Genomic DNA, 17,561 nt, shown 5'->3' on the forward strand with positions numbered 1-17,561 from the left:
TGGACAAAAGAACAAGATATGTGCCTCTTTCTCACGGTCCAGAACAGTCCTTATCAGAAAGATGCTCCAACCAACAATATCACAGTGCAAACTTAAATCAGTTTAACTGTGCATGTATAAAAATAGCCTAGACATTACAAGCCAACCTTAGAATTAAATAAAACTTTGCATATGGTGCAAGGATATAATGACAGATTAAAGTTATATAAAGCTGCCTATAAAAAGGCCATCAAAAGAAGAGGGCTTTACTGGGGTTCTAGCAGGTCTTCGCAATGTTCTGACAGCTCCAATACACAATCCCAGAAATATAACACATGGCCACTCACTTTTAGGGCTACAGAGATCTGCAAATAAGTAGTAATCAGGTTACTAAACTCTTTTACCATTGTGGCAGATTTAAACAAGGATGGCATTACCACGATTCTTCATATTCATTTAGTTCCTAGTTACTACTGGAAAAGGTATAGTTAAGCTGCACTAACGTTGGGGCCGCCTACGATCCGCCAACGTAGCGGGATTGGGACTGCCCGCCTGCAATGCAGTTGTCCGTGCCCCTAATTATGGCAATTTAACATTGCGGTGGGCGCTGCTGGTTGCAGCACCCGCCGCAATGGTAAATGGCCATGTTGTGCAGTTCCCTGCACTATGTGGCAGGCACCGCGCGGTGCCTGCCACCTTGTGCATGGAAATGCATGGAATGTAGTGGGTTACCATGGGTGCCCTCCCAGTGCACAACTGCCCCCTCTCCACAGAGGGGGTCCTTAACGGGCCTCCTGTAGCTAGCCTCCACCAGCCTTTCCATGGCGGTTCCACTGCCATGGAAATTATGATACCCGCCCCATGTCCCCGCCGTTTTCCGCTCCGCCAGGTAATCGTTATGATTGCCTGTGGTGGAAGCGTGGCAGGAGCTCTTTGTGCCCTCCACGCTTGTGGTACGATTCCCCCGCCATCCTTATGTGGTGGGGGGAAATGGGAGCCAGATGCCGGAGGGACAGCCACCGCCGGGCCGGCGGTGGCGGTCCCTTCACCATCATAATGAGCCCCTAAGATACTACTAATCATGCTACATGTTTTTCGACAGAGATAAATCTAGTGGCAGCACCGGGCACTGATGTCAGCGTGTGGACTGATTAGTCAAGAGCTGACTTCCAAACCTATGGTGTTAACTAAGACTCTTTTCCCCAATGAAGCGTATATGAAGGATCCTCTTAGAGTGAGGCCTTCCACCTCTTAAACGTGGTTTGTCTCAATTCACTGAATTATATGTCAGACATCCTAACAGAAGAACATCGCATGCGTTCACTCATATACATAAATACCCATCAAAAAAGAAAAAAACAGTTTCATATTTTCTTATTACGACCATATTCTCTCCTCTCCAGAGGCACACACGATTGAAACTTCAAAACAGAACTGGAGGGAGCAATATAGGGAATTTCACCCCTGGATTATGTTAACTTGTGTTTTATAACTTCTACATTTTGCATGTGGGACACTGATTTATTTATTTATAACGTTTTCTATAGCGCAAGCATGACCCATGAGGGTATCAAAGTGCTTTACATCAGGGGACGTACAGGATGCAAGGAAAAATGTATTTATACATTCGCACTGCAACAGGATACTAAAGTATTTTTGGCGATGGATCTTACTCTTGGTTTTAATGGGATATGTGATCATCTCAGGACTGATTTGAAATCCTCGTCTTAAAAAAGCTAATTGACAAACTTAATGGAGTGAAAGACGTGCCAGCTGTGGCTATGTATGTGACTGAATCAAAGAAATATGAAGTCCTCAATGACCAATTTAGGGGTGACCTTCTCCCCAATTGTTCGGAATGAAGAAACTCAATGTCTTCATTCCTGAGCTCCGAGTAATTGCTTATGGTTTTATGAATCATAACAACTGGAACCGCACCAAAACTCATTTTATTTCTGAACTTTACCCTTCCCTGTATGCAGGTCCGGTATGAGCTCATAAGCTCATTAGGTAAGGAGCTCAGAAGTAATCATAGGCTGAAAAGCATATTATTCATTTTCTTCAGTAAAACTATTAAATATGGGTATGTCAGATCAAGTTGTAATCCCTCCACAAGAGAAGCAATGTAGTAATCTCCGGCAAGCGTAGAAATGGAGATCTGGTAATGTCAGGTTACAGCTGTTAGGCTTTGATACAAGGTTTCTTGATGATTCAAAGAACAATTAGCATTGTGAATATGTGGAGGGACGTCCTTCAATGCTTATAACTTAGTGTTTTACAGTGTAATGCTGAAAAAGGACACACCAGGGCCCATGCTTAGTTTGGGAAAGGAAAAGTGCCGGTACCTAAAGCTCTGCTCAGAATCCAACATCCGGTACAATTAAAAGTCAGCATGCTGAATACCAAATCCGGTAGATTTTAATCCACTAACAAACACTCCCTGTCCCTTTTTTCAAAGTTGCGGGTTCCTGCTTTCTAGCGGCTTAGCTAGACCTTTGGCTACCTGTGGCGGTCCCTGCGTGTGCCTCCCCGCAACGGCTGCAGTTAAGAGCGGGGGGGGGGGGTCTGGAGATCCCTGCGTTTGCCACCCCGCGACGGCCGCAGGTAAGAGCAGGGGCGCCGCCCCCAAAACTCATGCCTCCCGGGGCGGTCCAACCTCCCCACCCCTTGATACGTCACTGCTGCTTTCTGTTTGTGATGTCTGCTGCCCTTTTCTTCCTCCATCTATCCAAACTGTGTGTTTTCCCGCTCTTGCACTCAGTAAATATATGAAATGGGAACAATAGATGCTGGCTCCTAAAAATAAGTGCTGCTGCCCCCCATCGTCAACCACCGGCTTAAATTAAGCCCTGACCAGGGCAGAAAGAGGAATGCAGTTGCCATTTTGTAATACACTATCAATGTTCTGACCCGACCGTGTGCAAAGAAGAGCGCTCGTGTAAGGCAGGAATCCATAGTCACTGACTGACTTACATCTATCAAATACAAATATTGAGATAGCCAGAACTCCTACATTGGAATGGGTAGGAGTAAAGTAGATTATAGCCAATGATGACAAGAGTAATATTTGCATACTTTCACAAGGTACAGACTGGTACAAAGAGTGCTACACAGATTGAGAAGGGCAATTCTACAGGCTGCATTCTATATGCCAGTATTCTAGATTCCAGACTCTTGACTTTTGCAAGTTCTCAGTCTTCGGCTTTACACACTCATCTGCAGTACAACTTCCAGACTGTGTACAGGTGGAGAGGATCCAACAAGCAACAGGTCCAGACTGCCTGGTGCCACTGGCCCATTTTACCATGATATGCCTCCCCTGATGTGTAGTGAGGGAAGGTCTGGGTCACTGACCACTTTCTTGCTGGATGATCCTCGACAGCACAGAAACAAGTCTGTTTCTTATATTTAAAAAAAAGGCAAGCACTGCACAAACAGCCACTTAATTATCTAAATCCTCATTTCATTCAGCTACCCATAAGTGCCTATAATCACTTTGTCTTTTTTTGCATGCTTCATTTTTGTCAGCAAATGCCAGTGTTGCCTCAATTGCAGTCATGAATGTTAGATTCCATTTGATGTACTTGTGCTTCTCCCACACATCAAGATGTGAATACAAACTTTTGGCTTCCGATTTCGAATTCCTACACTCTAGCAGAGCACTTGAAAACTTTACGTGTTCAATTTTACTTTTTTTGTATAAGTACTTTACTAATCTGCTGTTAGAATGAATGACATTACAACGAAAACGATTACAACGCATACCTTTACAACGCAGTCAATACAACGCAGCTTCCACTACAACTCATGCCATTACAAAGCAAGCCATTACAAAGCATATTCCATTACAACGAAAATTACTATTCTAACACCGCGGGGTGCTTAGCTCAGGTTAGGTGCTGGTCAGTAAGGGATATGCGTTGTGATGACATGCGTTGTAATGAATCCTTTGTTGTATTGACAACGTTGTAAAGGCATTGTGTTGTAATGCCTGCGTTGTAATGGATGTTTCCCCTGCTAAGCACCACAGGTTAAAAATCAGCGCACTTGCGGACTAAGTTAACCGCATCGGTGCGGCGCATTTTCCCGCTGTGCGCTGAAGTTTTTAAAAACCCACGGTTCATGACGCGCTCAGCGCGTCATGAGCGTACAAGAGGTGTACCTCATGACGAGCTGAGCTCGTCATCAGGCTCGATGTGGTTAATACATACTGCAAGAAATAAGAGGTGTGCAACAAAGGGTCAGACTTATTTGGGAAAGATTTAAACCAATATTCTTTTCTGACATCCTAAAGTGCTAAAGCATAGATTTTTACTAGTCTCCAGTGGTGACACATTTGTACCACACCTAGGGTTATTCTCATTTCGTGTTTCTCAGATTTATGTTTCTATGTATGATGTTTTAATTTTCAAAAACGCTGCAATGATCACATTCGGCCTTATTCTGAATCAAATGAGTGAACTCTTTTAGATAATCCTATATAAATACTATTGTTCTACTATCCCAATTTCATTCTACAAGAGGCCTTTTATTGAATGAAGTAGCGTTTGTATAGCTGCATTAGGTAACTTTCCTGAAAATAACGATTTTTCCACTGTATATGGCGATTCTAAAACGGAAACTACAACATCCATGGTAAATTGAAGTATTTGGGACTGCCTTAAAATCCTTTTTTACTTTATAAATTTCAAAATCTTTTGTATTCTATTTAACATAATAATCGTTAATTGTTCTGTTGCAGTTTAATGGGATAATTACTTAATTGTCTGATAGCAAAAATGAAACTGGTAAAAATTACTAGTTTTGTGCAGTCTTCATACGTGTCAGTGCACGATTCAGGCTTTGTGTTTGATTTCTTTCAGAAGAATCGAATGAGACATTCAAATTATAGATTAAAGTAAATTATCAACTGAGTCATATACCTGACCAAAGTCTCTGTCTTTCAGTGGCTGTTGTAGGTGCCCGAGAGCTGCATTTCACTGGAACCCATTGTTGAGTAGTTCTTTGGTAGTGACCTCATGATCAATCTCCTTTCAAGGTTTAGTCATAACTTTATCACATAGGGTACCCTAATAAAATGCAACCTTTGTGTTTCTTAAATATCGTTTGCTTCTATTGTCTTAATCGGTCGCCAAAGCCACAGTGTCTTTTGAAATGGTTTCTCTCCATTAACTTAAATGGATTACATCTTAAATCTGACTCGGTTTCTTTTGAAGTGGTTCATCTAGATTAGTTTAAATAAATCATCCTTTTAAAATAAATTAGTTTTTAATCTGTAGTGGTGCATAGGGATAATCGCCCTGATGCTCGAAAATGTCAGTCTTTGAGGGATCAATGGCTTGAGAGGCAAGCAATAGCTAACAAATCCCAAAGTTTATCACAGGACTCTGTAGACATTGTATATTATACAGTATTCTTGGCCCAGAACTGTGGTCCAGACCAAAGTTAGAGGAGTTTGTAATATAACCAAGGGTTGGTGAGTCCCTAACCGACTTGACAAATGTTTTGCTGTGGTGTGCTAACAAAGGTAGCAGAGTCTTTTCCATTGACAACTCCCCACTCAACGTTTCCCTCACTTCTCCCACATCATGAGAAAAAACACTAAGGCACATGGAGAAATACATAAATTAATATACACTAACATGCAAGCATTGCTTCGCAAAATCGCAGTTTGCAAGGCTAGACTTGTATTTGCAATATATATATATATATATATATATATATATATATATATATATATATATATATATATATATATATATATTTTAGTTTCAATTCACAAGAGTGTAAACAGAGGATGATCAGAAGAGAGGATAACTGCAGTAGAATAGGCCCAGTCATGGGTCAGGCGAGGTGGAGAGGACGCGTATTTTGAGAACCATGTTGAAATATTGATGAGATGGCGAGTGTAGAGGAGGGTAAGCAGGCGGTTCTGTGGAGTCAGATGAAAGCACCGGTGAAAGATTAGTTTCACTTGACTGTACACCGAGGACCTGCACGCGAGACATAATGGAGGGCACTGCAACAGCATACAAAATGGAAATGGATTGTCAGAGCCGAGTTCAAAAATTTTGGGGAGTTTAATGGTCACAAAACCAAGTTCTGGAATTGAGTGCAACAAAGCCTTTTAGATGCATGTTCCCACCAATGGAGTGTGATTCAAAGGGAACCGCGAAAATACACACCAAAAGTCACGAATAACTTCTAATACTGTGGCATCACAAAAGTTTCCATTAAACAGTCCTGGAGAAGTCTCTGAAATGTAGAAAGAACTTCCTCTCTCAGAAGTTCATTCTCATAGTATGTTCCTCCAATGAGATGGTCGAGTAATTTAACCCCTTCCACGCGCATGACAAAGCCAGCTCATCATGGGCGTTACCTACGCTACGCGCATGACGAGCTGGCTTTGTCACGTAACGCGCGATTTTCAAAATCGCAGCGCGCAGCGGGAAAACCCGCTAGCGCGCATGCGGTTAAGTTGAATTTTTCACGTGAAGGCTGCAAAGGTTTGTGAAATCATCTCTGCTGTGTACTTAATCGGTTTCCTTGACGCCTCCCAATTCTGTGCCCCGGTCTGACAGATCTTTCCAGTGCCGCTCCCGATCAGGTGGCTATATTATTTTCTAGTTTGATATCTTGGCCTCCTCAGCACCAACGTTCACTGTAAATCCCTAATGGACTCGTGGATACCAGTCTGTTACATCTTTCTTTCTTCATCCCTCTCCTTCTCACCCTCCTTTCCCCTCGTGCTTTGTCCCTCCTTGGAACAAGGAACCATGTACCTGCATTGTACGATTAGGATTCCATGTTTAAGAGCCCTTATTCTACAGTTACTGCCTTTGCTTTGATTGTATGGGTGTACTGTGCCGTGCTTTTAACACAAATTTAAATGTTCCTACTACACCGGAGCCTTGCGTCCTTACACAGTCCCCTATTTCCAGCCCCATCCATAACCAGCCACCGACTTATGGGACGGCACCAGAGACAATGAAGAAGGCCACCTCCATGCCACATCTTGAAAAACTCTTCTGCGTTCCCTTCAGATGGACAAAGTTTTGTCTGGTTTGATGGCTTCCAGAATCACAAAAGATTCTGGGCACACTGTGGTAATGAAGGTCTATGATCAAGGGCAATATTCACAATATCTACATGATTTTTGGCCTGGTTCCCAGCTCACGGTGTTAGAGTCTGTGTTGATCATAGTGGTTGATGATCTTGGGGCAGTGCTAAATAGTGGAAGTGGGTTGACCTTACTCCTGTTGGACCTATCGCACATGTTCAATACATTCTATCATAATGTTCGTTTTGGCCACTACAGAAGTAAGACTTTGAGAGGGCAAACCTCAATTGGTGGCTCTCCTAACTGACAGGGAGGCTTTCTGCATTTTTTTACGCTCCTTTAAGTCTGAATTATGCCACATTGACTGTGTGATCTCTCAGGGATATTCCAGACCGATTGTGCCATCTCCCAAGGATCCGTTCCTTGCCCTGCTTTGTTTGAAATCCATCTGGAATCTTAATGCTTGAATTATCCAATATATCAGCTACAATTGAATTGAGAAAAAGTAAAATCATTATGGTAGGTAGACCGCTAAGAAAATGTAAAGTGGCAGCCTCGTTGCTGTCAAAATTGTGTGAAGGGTAAAAAGGAATTTTAATTTTTATCGTGGCTCTGGAATTTGAATGGTGATCTGATTTAATACCAACATTGTTTACTTCGAGTACCATCCACGGCGTTGAGAAGTCTGCATGTTAATTTAAATTTGGACTACGTTAATGTCTGAGAAAAATGCTTCTCTGTGTTGTTTTTTTGCTACGTTGTTAAAATAAAACCACTAGATTTGAGCTATACTAGGTTTTTTAAATAATGAATATATAGTGCGAGCACAGACTGAGTTTCATAACTAGCAGCCAGAACTGTTGTCGACCAGTGTAAGAAAGCTTTCAGCAGCAGACCCGTCTCTTCTAGGCACCAGACAATACAATCTATAACTGAACTGTATATTAATGCAAACAATTCAGAATCAACTCTGCACAGGCAGATTGCTCAGATGATGCGTAGTAGAATAGAACTGACCTCATGGTCAGTCAGTGACACCGAGACCCTGTGACCCCTGACAATGCAGTATTTTACTACCCAGCAGCAGTCAAAGAGGCCATTTTCCTTGTTTGCACCAGGCCACGTGGCATCCTAGCAACGCTACTGTCTGACCTAATGGCTCTTCGGCATCTGTGCTGCTGTGTAACTTATACAAACAGAACTCGTGCTCGTTTGGTTAGAGGAAAGGCCGTCGCTCTTGAGGTCAGTTGAACTCTCTCAGCCCTCACAGACTTCAACGGGGCGCGAGAACAGACAAAAGGACTCAAATAAACTAAGTGCTAAATAAAGAGAACATTTTATTAAAGTAACAAAAATTGACAAGGAAAAGAAAAACTGTGGTTCCGAAGTGTGTATTTTGGCAAAGGCCTGGACTCTTTTAGTTCAGATCGTGTTAAAGCGTTAGGAGGTGTGTGCGTAAATGAAACTGCAGTTCTTAAGGATCTGTGGTGGAAGGGTGGTGATTCCGTAACAAAGGCCCCCGCAGCCCACGCGGTGCGGGGGGCCCCTAGCTCCAAGGGGCCCCCATCGGCACTGAACTCTGGCCGGGAGAGCTCCTGGTTGAGCCCAGAGGCCCCCCCCCCTAAGTACCGTGCAGGGAGGCCCCCTCACTTTTCGTTACGCCAGTGGGAGGGGGGGCTTCTTTTTGACTGTCCTGCTTTGGAGCTCCATTTGGCCATTCCTACACACAGGGACACTGAAAGTATGCGGCAGTGGAGGGCCAAATTATGCAGCAGGGTTAAGTAAATTATGTGGCAAGGTAAAGACAAATGATACGGCATTATGTGACAATTAGTGGTAGTATTACTTAATTATTTTGTCAATTTAAAACTTGTTGACACTATCTGGTCATTAGTTGCACCTCGTTAGTACTTGTTTAACACCCAAATATAGCAATAAGCAACATAAAGTTGACCAGTACAACTTTGCAAACGACTTTCTACTGCACAGCAACACGCGTCACTGTCTTTTTAGTGTCTTTTGAACCGTTTGAACTACAAGCAAAATACATTTTTGTTAAAATCTGCAGATTATGCAGCAGATGGTGAATTATGTGACAAATACGGCAACTCTATAATTGTGCAAAAATCTCTGTAGCCACACAATTGCATAATTCCAGTGTCCCTGTCTATATAGACTATCAAAAGTGGTATGCAGTGCTCTCGCGCATCAACTTCGAAAGACCCATGAGGAGAAAGAGCCCCTTGAGCAGAAGGATGGGAATGTACGAGTCCTAGTTGATAGGGATTCTCCCTGAAATCAAAAAAGGCTTTTTGAACTATCCTAAAAAGCTGTTTATGTCCACCCAAAAGACATACCCGTGCTCTTAATACACAATTCTATCCCTGGAGCATAAGCAGAGCAGTAGATGCCGCCTCACATGACAGCGGACTGCAAGCCCGTGAACAGGGGCATAGCTTCAGGGGGGGCTTGGGGTGTTGACACCCCACTAATAAATGTACTTTTTTTTAATAAATAGGTCGGTACAAGAGCTTTCATTTGGGTATGGTAAAGTGTTTGTTGGATTTCACCAGGGCCGGACTGACTACCGGGTGTTTTGGAATACTGCAGAGCTGGGGACTGATTTTACTGCGGTGGGGGCTGATTTTGTTGATGAAGAACCATCAACGAAATCAGCCCCCAGCTCAGCAGCATACCAAAACGCCCGGTGGCCAGTCCGGCCCTGGGTTTCACCCAGGATTTTAACCCCCGGGGCTGATTCTACCGCTGAGCTGGGGGGAAGGGGGGCGCGCACAGCGCCCCGGTACTCATGACGAGCTGAGCTCGTCATGGCCAAACCCGTTCCTGTAGAACGCTCGCACAGCAGGGGAATTAGCCCAGCGTGCAAGCGTTCCAACGGTCATGACGAGCTCAGCACGTCATGAGCACACGAGCACCGTGGTTCATGACGAGCTGAGCTCGTCATGAGCGTTGAAGGTGTTAAATACTAACTCAGACAAAAACACACACACACTCTCTGGTCTCTGTTTTGAAGGTCTTAAAAGATGATTTAAAAAAAATGCTGTGTTTTAAGTACCCCCTCACAATCCGCACTGCTTTCCCTTTCCACTGGCCCTTAAGCTCCTCCTCATGAGCTACTTCTCAAATAATGATTAACATGATATGCCAGTATGATTGTCGGGTACACCTGAAGCTCACATACCCCTCAGTCTTACTGATCAAGCTACGTTCCTGCCTCTGAGAGGCCCTACAAGGCACGACTCATGACAGCATGGCTGATGGGAGAGATCATCAACATAAGAGGAGATCTAAGGGCGGGATAAACACACAGCAATGGGCTAACCATCAATGGGGGGCAGAGTAAAGTATAATGAGCACTGACTGATAACACACTCAACAACCAGCTGCTAATATTAAAAGTTAAAGGCATGCTTTCCTCTAAAGATCAGAAGTCATATTGATGAATCTCTACAGTAACAAAGCAGTTCAAAAGGGAATGGAAGCTTCAAAACTAGGGGCAGCAACTATTACACTTAGTGCTTAATTCATTAAAAAAAATAAAAGTGTCTGGGCCCTTGTCAGGAGGCCACTGCAGCTTCAACCACTCTTTGCCCCTACCAGTACTGTCAACACAACTACTATCCACCACATTCCTCCAAGTGTGATGACTCAGACTTGTAATATACAACAGTAATTACTAACACCTACCGCCCAAGCTGTCCTTATAGCTTTGGACGGCAAGTATTAGTTGTTTTTAATGTATATGGAATTATTAAACAATAGTTGTTGTGCTAATCATAAAATTACACATGCAGCGCCACCATGTGAAGATCTGTCATAAGTGCAGGTGTTGACAGTTAAGTGCTGTTGCCCAGCACTGCAGACCACTGGCTCAAATTAAGCACTGAACTTGTCTACTTCTCTTTAAAATATCAAACGTAAGCATAATGCACATAGGAAGAAGTAGCCGTTCCTCACCAGCCCAAGGCTTGTGTATTGCCTTTCTCAGTGGAGTAAGTCAAAGTGAAGGGTCTCCACTGCAGAATATGAAGATGCACCCGAGTCTACACTATCTCACAGATATTGAATGGACTTGAAATGAAAGGACCTCCTGATTGGTTCGGGCCCCCTGAGGTGTTCAGGCCACCCTGTGCCCCTGAGGTGTTCAGGCCACCCTGCGCCACAGTTGCTGCAGGAGTCTTCGTTAAGCACCTGGCATTCAGTTTTAGGCAGTGGCGTAATTGAGGGGGGAGAAGGGGGGCACGGTGGGTGCGGGCTGCCCCAGGCGGCATACGTTTTGGGAGCGTCAGCCTCCCCCACTCTTATCTGCTGTCGGGCGGCAATAGCAACCCCGCTCCTTAATGAGTTTGATGCGTGGGGGCACGAAATTGACAAAAGTATCGCCAGCACCCGCTGCCCACTCTTCACTGCGGATGCAGCGGGGTGGCGAACACAGGGACTGCCACAGGTGGCAAGAGGCCTAGCTACGCCACTGTTTAGTGTCTAGTTTCTTTAGACAAATGAATTTATACGTCCATATTGATGCTGGTTGAACTAGGATCCCCTACTGATCCTGGTGAAGAAACTATTGGAAGCCCATATTAGATACCTTTGGACCCTTTATACATTCCACTACTAAGAGCACTTTCTGTGAATGTAATGCTCTGGTCTTGTAAAATCTTGGATTGGTGAAGATGCAATTTTAGCCTAGTTCATGTAAATATTTAGCGTTATCACAATGTATATTTGATTTATCTTTCCATATTTCATACGTAATTTTTTATATATTTTTTTTATGTATTTATGTCCCCACCTTGCCACCCTACCACATCGCATCAGGAGCAGCTGTCACTGTATATTACAAGTGGCATTGGATATAATGCACTTGTAATACGACAGGCAGGATATCCGTCGATTTTGTGTCTGAGTTACTCATACATCAAACTCTAAATCAGGCCCTAAATCATCAAAGGCTGACATGGACCATGCTGAGGCGTGTGAAGGATGTGGAGCTTAGGGTTGGTGATTCCCGTATGGGTAAGACTAGGGCTGAGCCACGCTAAGCCCCTGAAGGCCCTGCCCTGATCTTGTCTTGCCTGTACCAAAGCCCAAAAATGAGTTAGATCAGAGAAAGCAGAACTGAGCAATGAGAAGCCCTCTTTGCCCTTTAGTAGAAATCGGAGGAAGACTGACCAGGAAAGTCTTCAAGAGCTTCCTCGAACAGTGACTCTGCTTGGCGAACAGGCTTAGAAACTGTTTTGTAGTCAAAGTCTAACAATTTTTAAGACGAGGGACGACTCTTGTTATGACTGTTTTATGAATTCAAACTGAAATGGTCAAACATGGACAAAACAGCTTTTAAAAAGATGCTGGGACACAAAACATGGCAGCACTACCACATTTAAAGTGGTGCTCAAAAAGGCATCACCAATGTAATTACCGCTGTGCCCAGTCCCTTAAGCATGACACACAACATGTCCCATTATATGTAAAAGCAGTGGCATGTTTAGGCTTTGTTAGCGGTGAGGCCACTGGAGGCCAATCGGACGAGGTTGTGGGAAGAGTGTGAAGAGGAAGTTGTGGACACACAAAAATCAGCACAAATATAGAAGTGAGGATAGTGGGAGAGGCAAAGCAAGATCTGGAAGTTTGGTTTTATCCGCTTATGGGCCGGTAAACTTGTTAAAAAAAAATCACCTGTTTTGTTCCCATTGTGTGCAAAAACAGTCCTTCAGAGATCCAAGAGCAGTGACGGCTCCTCGGCTAGGGCGGAGGAGCGTGTCCCACTGCTCTGTGAGCAGTAGGTAAAGAAAACTAAAATGATACTAACTAACATTATTATCATTTTAATTTTCCTTTCTTGGGGCGGTGTGGGGCTGGACTGCCAGAGCAGGGCAGGGAGGAGTGGTTTGCCCACTCCAAGGTACGCAATGACGCTCTGCCCAACCCTCTCGGGCCGGCCAACCGTCATGCGCACTTTGTATGTTCTGCACCCAGGCTCCCATTCCCTGCCTGAGCGCCGATCCACTGTGCTCAGACCAATCACAGTGATGCATTGCAGCGTTGTGATTGGCTTGGGGAGTCAGGAGTTTGGGTACTTCCTGTTCCTGATTCCAGGAGCAAGAGGCAGTGGAGAGAGGACGGAGAGGCGGCGGCTGGCCAGGTGGCCAGCCAGCCGATAAGGTTTTTTTTGTTATTTTTGTTTCATTAACAACCCTCCCCATCCCCCCACCTCGGCCACCACCCCCCAGGAAATAGCGGCCGCCACGGTTCAAGAGAGGACATTTTCAAACTGTATTAAAAAGAGAGCAGCGGCAAGCGCTGAGCTGCACTGATTGAACGCGTCTTTAATTAGAGATGGGGTTAACACATTCATGGGAAAAATGCAGGCATGGCCGAGAATGACAGAGCTGGCGTCTGTGGATGTGAGCAGCCCTGTGCTTGGAGCCTTTCATTTCAGTGGAACAGAGGCGCTAAGCAGATTAGGATGCGTCCCATGCTGCTAAGCAAAGGAAACATCTGGCGGAGAAATGTTGTGTTCCTGATTCTGATAAACCTTCGAATCATTGTAATGAGGTTGGGCTTGAAGCAGCAAACGACGTTAAGAAAAATAGTCTGTACAACGCTGTCTGGGCTAAACAAATAAGAAAATACACAGTACCTTTCCTACAAATGAAACTGGAGATTCTTTCAAGTAGAGCGCATCTAAGCCCGGCTTTAATAAGGTGGTTGTTAAGCAAGCCAACTTGAGCTTTGGATGCTGAGCACGTATATATCGACAGAGGCGCACTGGCGCGGAAGCAATTTTCGAAGTGGGGGTGCTGGCCATCACCTCAAGTCAAGACACAATACTACATAAAGAGGGCGTGTAATAAGAAAGCCAAACACAGTTAGGCCATCGTTATGCGTGGCCCAGTAAATGGGACAATGTGCTTTCTGTGAAATCAATAAAAATGTGTTTATCCCAAAAAAAAGGGGACAGTATTCCCTCCCATCACCCCCCCCCCCACATCCCCCCCCACCCCCGCCCCCCAGAGTTACCAGAAACAATGATACCAATAACCAAGTAAAATTCAGGTCCATTATCAGTTGGACCCAGAGGGTATTTTAAGAAAGGAGGAATTATGGGAGGAATCACTCATTACGGGTCCATTCCCGCCAGAAGATTCTCATTTCGGTCTGGACTTTCACCCGGAGGTCTCCGTTGCCTAAATCCGATGAAATATCTGGGTGAAAGTAAAAAGATCTGCGGTGTTCCAGAAGATCTCACAATGCAGAGGAAGCCAGTAACTATTGTTCACACTGTAGTAACATCTAGATTGGATTACCCCAAAAGCTTGTATTTCGACCTTCCAGCCTATCTGATCCTATGCTTCAGACTGCACAGAATGCAGCAACACGATTGATTTACAAAAAATCCTTTTCGGCAATCAATCGCTCCATACTTGAAACGCCTGCACTGGCTGCCAGTGGTCAGACGTATTCAATTCAGAGCTCTATCCTTGAAAAGTCCCATCTACATGAGAAAAAGACTCAACCATATTATCAATCCAGATCTCTCTGATCTAACAAATTAAGGCTTCTACCAGATCCTCCTCATTCGTTACTACAAAACTTTGGAATACTCTTTACATTTAACTCGGAGTCCATCTTTAGAAAGATGCTAAAAACCTTTCTTTTTAGTTAATCATTGCTTTTTCAGACCACTTCATGGTGCCAACAAAGTTTCTGTTCTCTTAGTTCCCGACGCTTCTTCTTAACCCCTGCCAGGGGCGACCCCCCCCCCCCTTTTCAGCACCCTGCCCCTGAACTGTGTCCCTTTCCCCATTAATCATTACAGTGACAACATGATATGGTGCATAGAAAAGGCCGCAGTTCATTAAAACATGGTTGTACATCTCACAATTTTGGTTGGTCATTCATAAACACCCATGTCTTTTTACATCCTGCATTGTCCTTTAACATGTTGTTGTTGCTCTTTCTAGGATAGCACTGTCTTTGTATGAGGTGCCCCCTTTAAGCAAGGCCTCTCTGTTTGCTGTTCCAGGCTGTTCCAGGCTTCCCTTGCTACCGAATTTGTTGGCGTCCTTTAGGACCGGCCCGGGTGGCAAGCACCGTTCTGATTGCCCTGGACCCTTGCTGGCAACTACCCTGCTCCTTAGTACCCGTTGCATGTGGCATCTCGAGGATCCTGTGTGAGCAGCTTTTCTGCCTATAGTAATTTCCTCTTTTTGGATATTTTCGATAGCTCCCCCCTTTGCCTGCCCTTGCTCAAGAGAAACCCAGCTGTTCTTGGACCCCGCAAAATGTTAAGTATGAACATGTCTATGCCCACCCCCATCAGGTGCCCCCCATCTTCCAAGTGATAACCCGGGGATCTCAGGTTAATGAAGCTGTGCCTCACAAAACCCCAGCTATTGGCCCTGCATACTTTTGCCATGGTAATGTTCAACTTGCGTCCGTTTTTTTTACCGCTCCCTGACCTAGGGCCCCCCCTATTCCCAGCGCACTATTATTTCTGACCATACTACCTCGGCCGGGCAGATTAAATTAGCTAGAGATGCAAGGCCGGTAATTACTTTCTCCAAGAGGTCTCTACTCTCTATGGCTCATAGATCATTCCCCCCTAGATAAACCACTATAGCGTCCGGCCCATCACCTTGCCGAACCGCCCTTTGCACTGAAGGAAGTAGCTGGTCCCACTTCATTCCTGATTGTCCCTGCCAGGTGAATTCCGAGTTCCGGAGCCAGATTCCTCCAAATTCGCACCTTGCTGCCACCCACCGCTGTGCCCGGGTTATGTAAGAGTGCCCCACAATCCAAACTTCCTTGCAACCCTCCAGTGGACTTACACAGCTGCAGGGTAAAAACCAGAACTCAGTAAACTGAGGGGCTTATGTACCGTTTGAAGGCGTTCGATGCCCAACGCCCAATTGCCTTGATTTGCTCTGCGCCCAACCCTAGGTCCGCCGTCGTGGTGGCCGCCCCTATGCGGAACGAATGGGAACGGATTCCCTTGGTGGGGGCCAGCCCTTTCCAGGGATCTACGCGTTATCGCTATGAACTGAAACCGGCTGAGGCAAGACCCATTCCTATGTGTAAATAATGGCGCCAGTGCAGCCCTCCCTGTAGCATATAATCTTGAACGAGAAATACTGGGCAGCATGATTTGTCCTTGATACATTCGGTCCTAGTAAACTTTCCTTTGCCTGCCTGATCCATTTTTGATCAGCGTAAATAGATTACCATATGCCCTGCTCCCATTTTTACATCCGCTCTGCATATGCATGCAGTCCCCTGGTTTGCTTTCGCAGGGGCCACTATCTCGCTGATCCTGTATGCCCCGAAGAATGCAAGTGCGAATGTTGCCCTGAATAGCTTTTTCTCCTGGTCCCCGTTGCATACCTCCCCTAATGCGCAGATTTCCTTTTTTAGGACAGCAAAACCAATGGCATGCCGCCTATCTCCATATCTGGGCTACAATCTGCCCCAGTCTTTCATAGCCATTCTGCATACATAGGACCTAGTGGGATCCTTACCTGAAGCAAGCTTGGTGTAGTAATCCACTGAGCTCAGGTGTGCATGTGCCTATGATTTGGTCTTCTCGTTCTGGAATGCCCATTCTAGGAAAGATGTCACCTCCTCTTGCCATACCATCTGCTCCCCTCCCCGGTGCCTATTATGTCTGCAAAGGTTACCCAGCACTTACGATAACGGTTTTCTGTCTTGGGGGCCAGTGCGTTATCCAGCCGTTTTCTTACTCCGGGTCCACCAACCCCCATAGTTCCTCTGGTACTGGCGTCATAACCTGGCCCGCGTCCGGGGCGAGTTCCCTGAACCTGCCCCACTGAAGACGAGAAATGGAATCTGCTATTGAGTTGTCCACTCCAGCAATGTACCTTACCCTAATAGCTATGTTTGCTGTTAGCTGGCACTCGACTAGCTTACTCGGCAGCTGGACCACAGCCGGGCATTTTGCTGTCCCTAAATTGATCGCTTGTACCACAACGTGGTTATCTGACCATAGGATTATCTGTCTATTAGCTAGTTTTGGCCCCATATGGTGAATGCTATTCAATGGGGAATAGTTCTAGCAAGGTGAGGTTGCCCGTGGTCCTGTTCTGATGCTAGCTGGCTGGCCATGCTGCTGCTGCCCCTGATGACACCAGGATGGCCCTAAAGCCGTAGCACCCTGCTGAATTAGTGTAGAGTTCTAGTTGGTCAGTATGCACCCACGGTTCTCGCCACGTGAGGGTACTGTTAAATTTGGCCTTGAAAGTGTCCCATAGTCCCAGGTCTTCCCTCGCTCCTTGTGTGAGGCGGACCCTGTAGTGTTTTTGCAACATGCCCCGAGTCAGCCAGGCCAGGCGTCTGGCAAAGGGGCGCCCTGCGGGGACCACTCTTGTGGTGAAGTTCAGTTTCCCCAGCAGCTGCTCTATCTCGCCTAGCATTGCCTTCTTCTGCTGCTATTGCCGCCGTATGATTTGGCATATCTCATCCACCTTCTCTGGTGGTAATTTGC

General features: G+C 45.3%; 1 protein-coding gene across 8 annotated transcripts in view; it reads right to left on the reverse strand.

The window, feature by feature from the left end:
- Window positions 1-17,561, reverse strand: part of SH3KBP1 (SH3 domain containing kinase binding protein 1) — a 1,542,178-nt gene that overhangs the window by 835,104 nt on the left and 689,513 nt on the right. The gene's annotated exons all lie outside the window — the stretch shown is intronic.

This window comes from Lissotriton helveticus, chromosome 8, assembly GCF_964261635.1.
Source record: "Lissotriton helveticus chromosome 8, aLisHel1.1, whole genome shotgun sequence".
Lineage (NCBI taxonomy): Eukaryota > Metazoa > Chordata > Amphibia > Caudata > Salamandridae > Lissotriton > Lissotriton helveticus.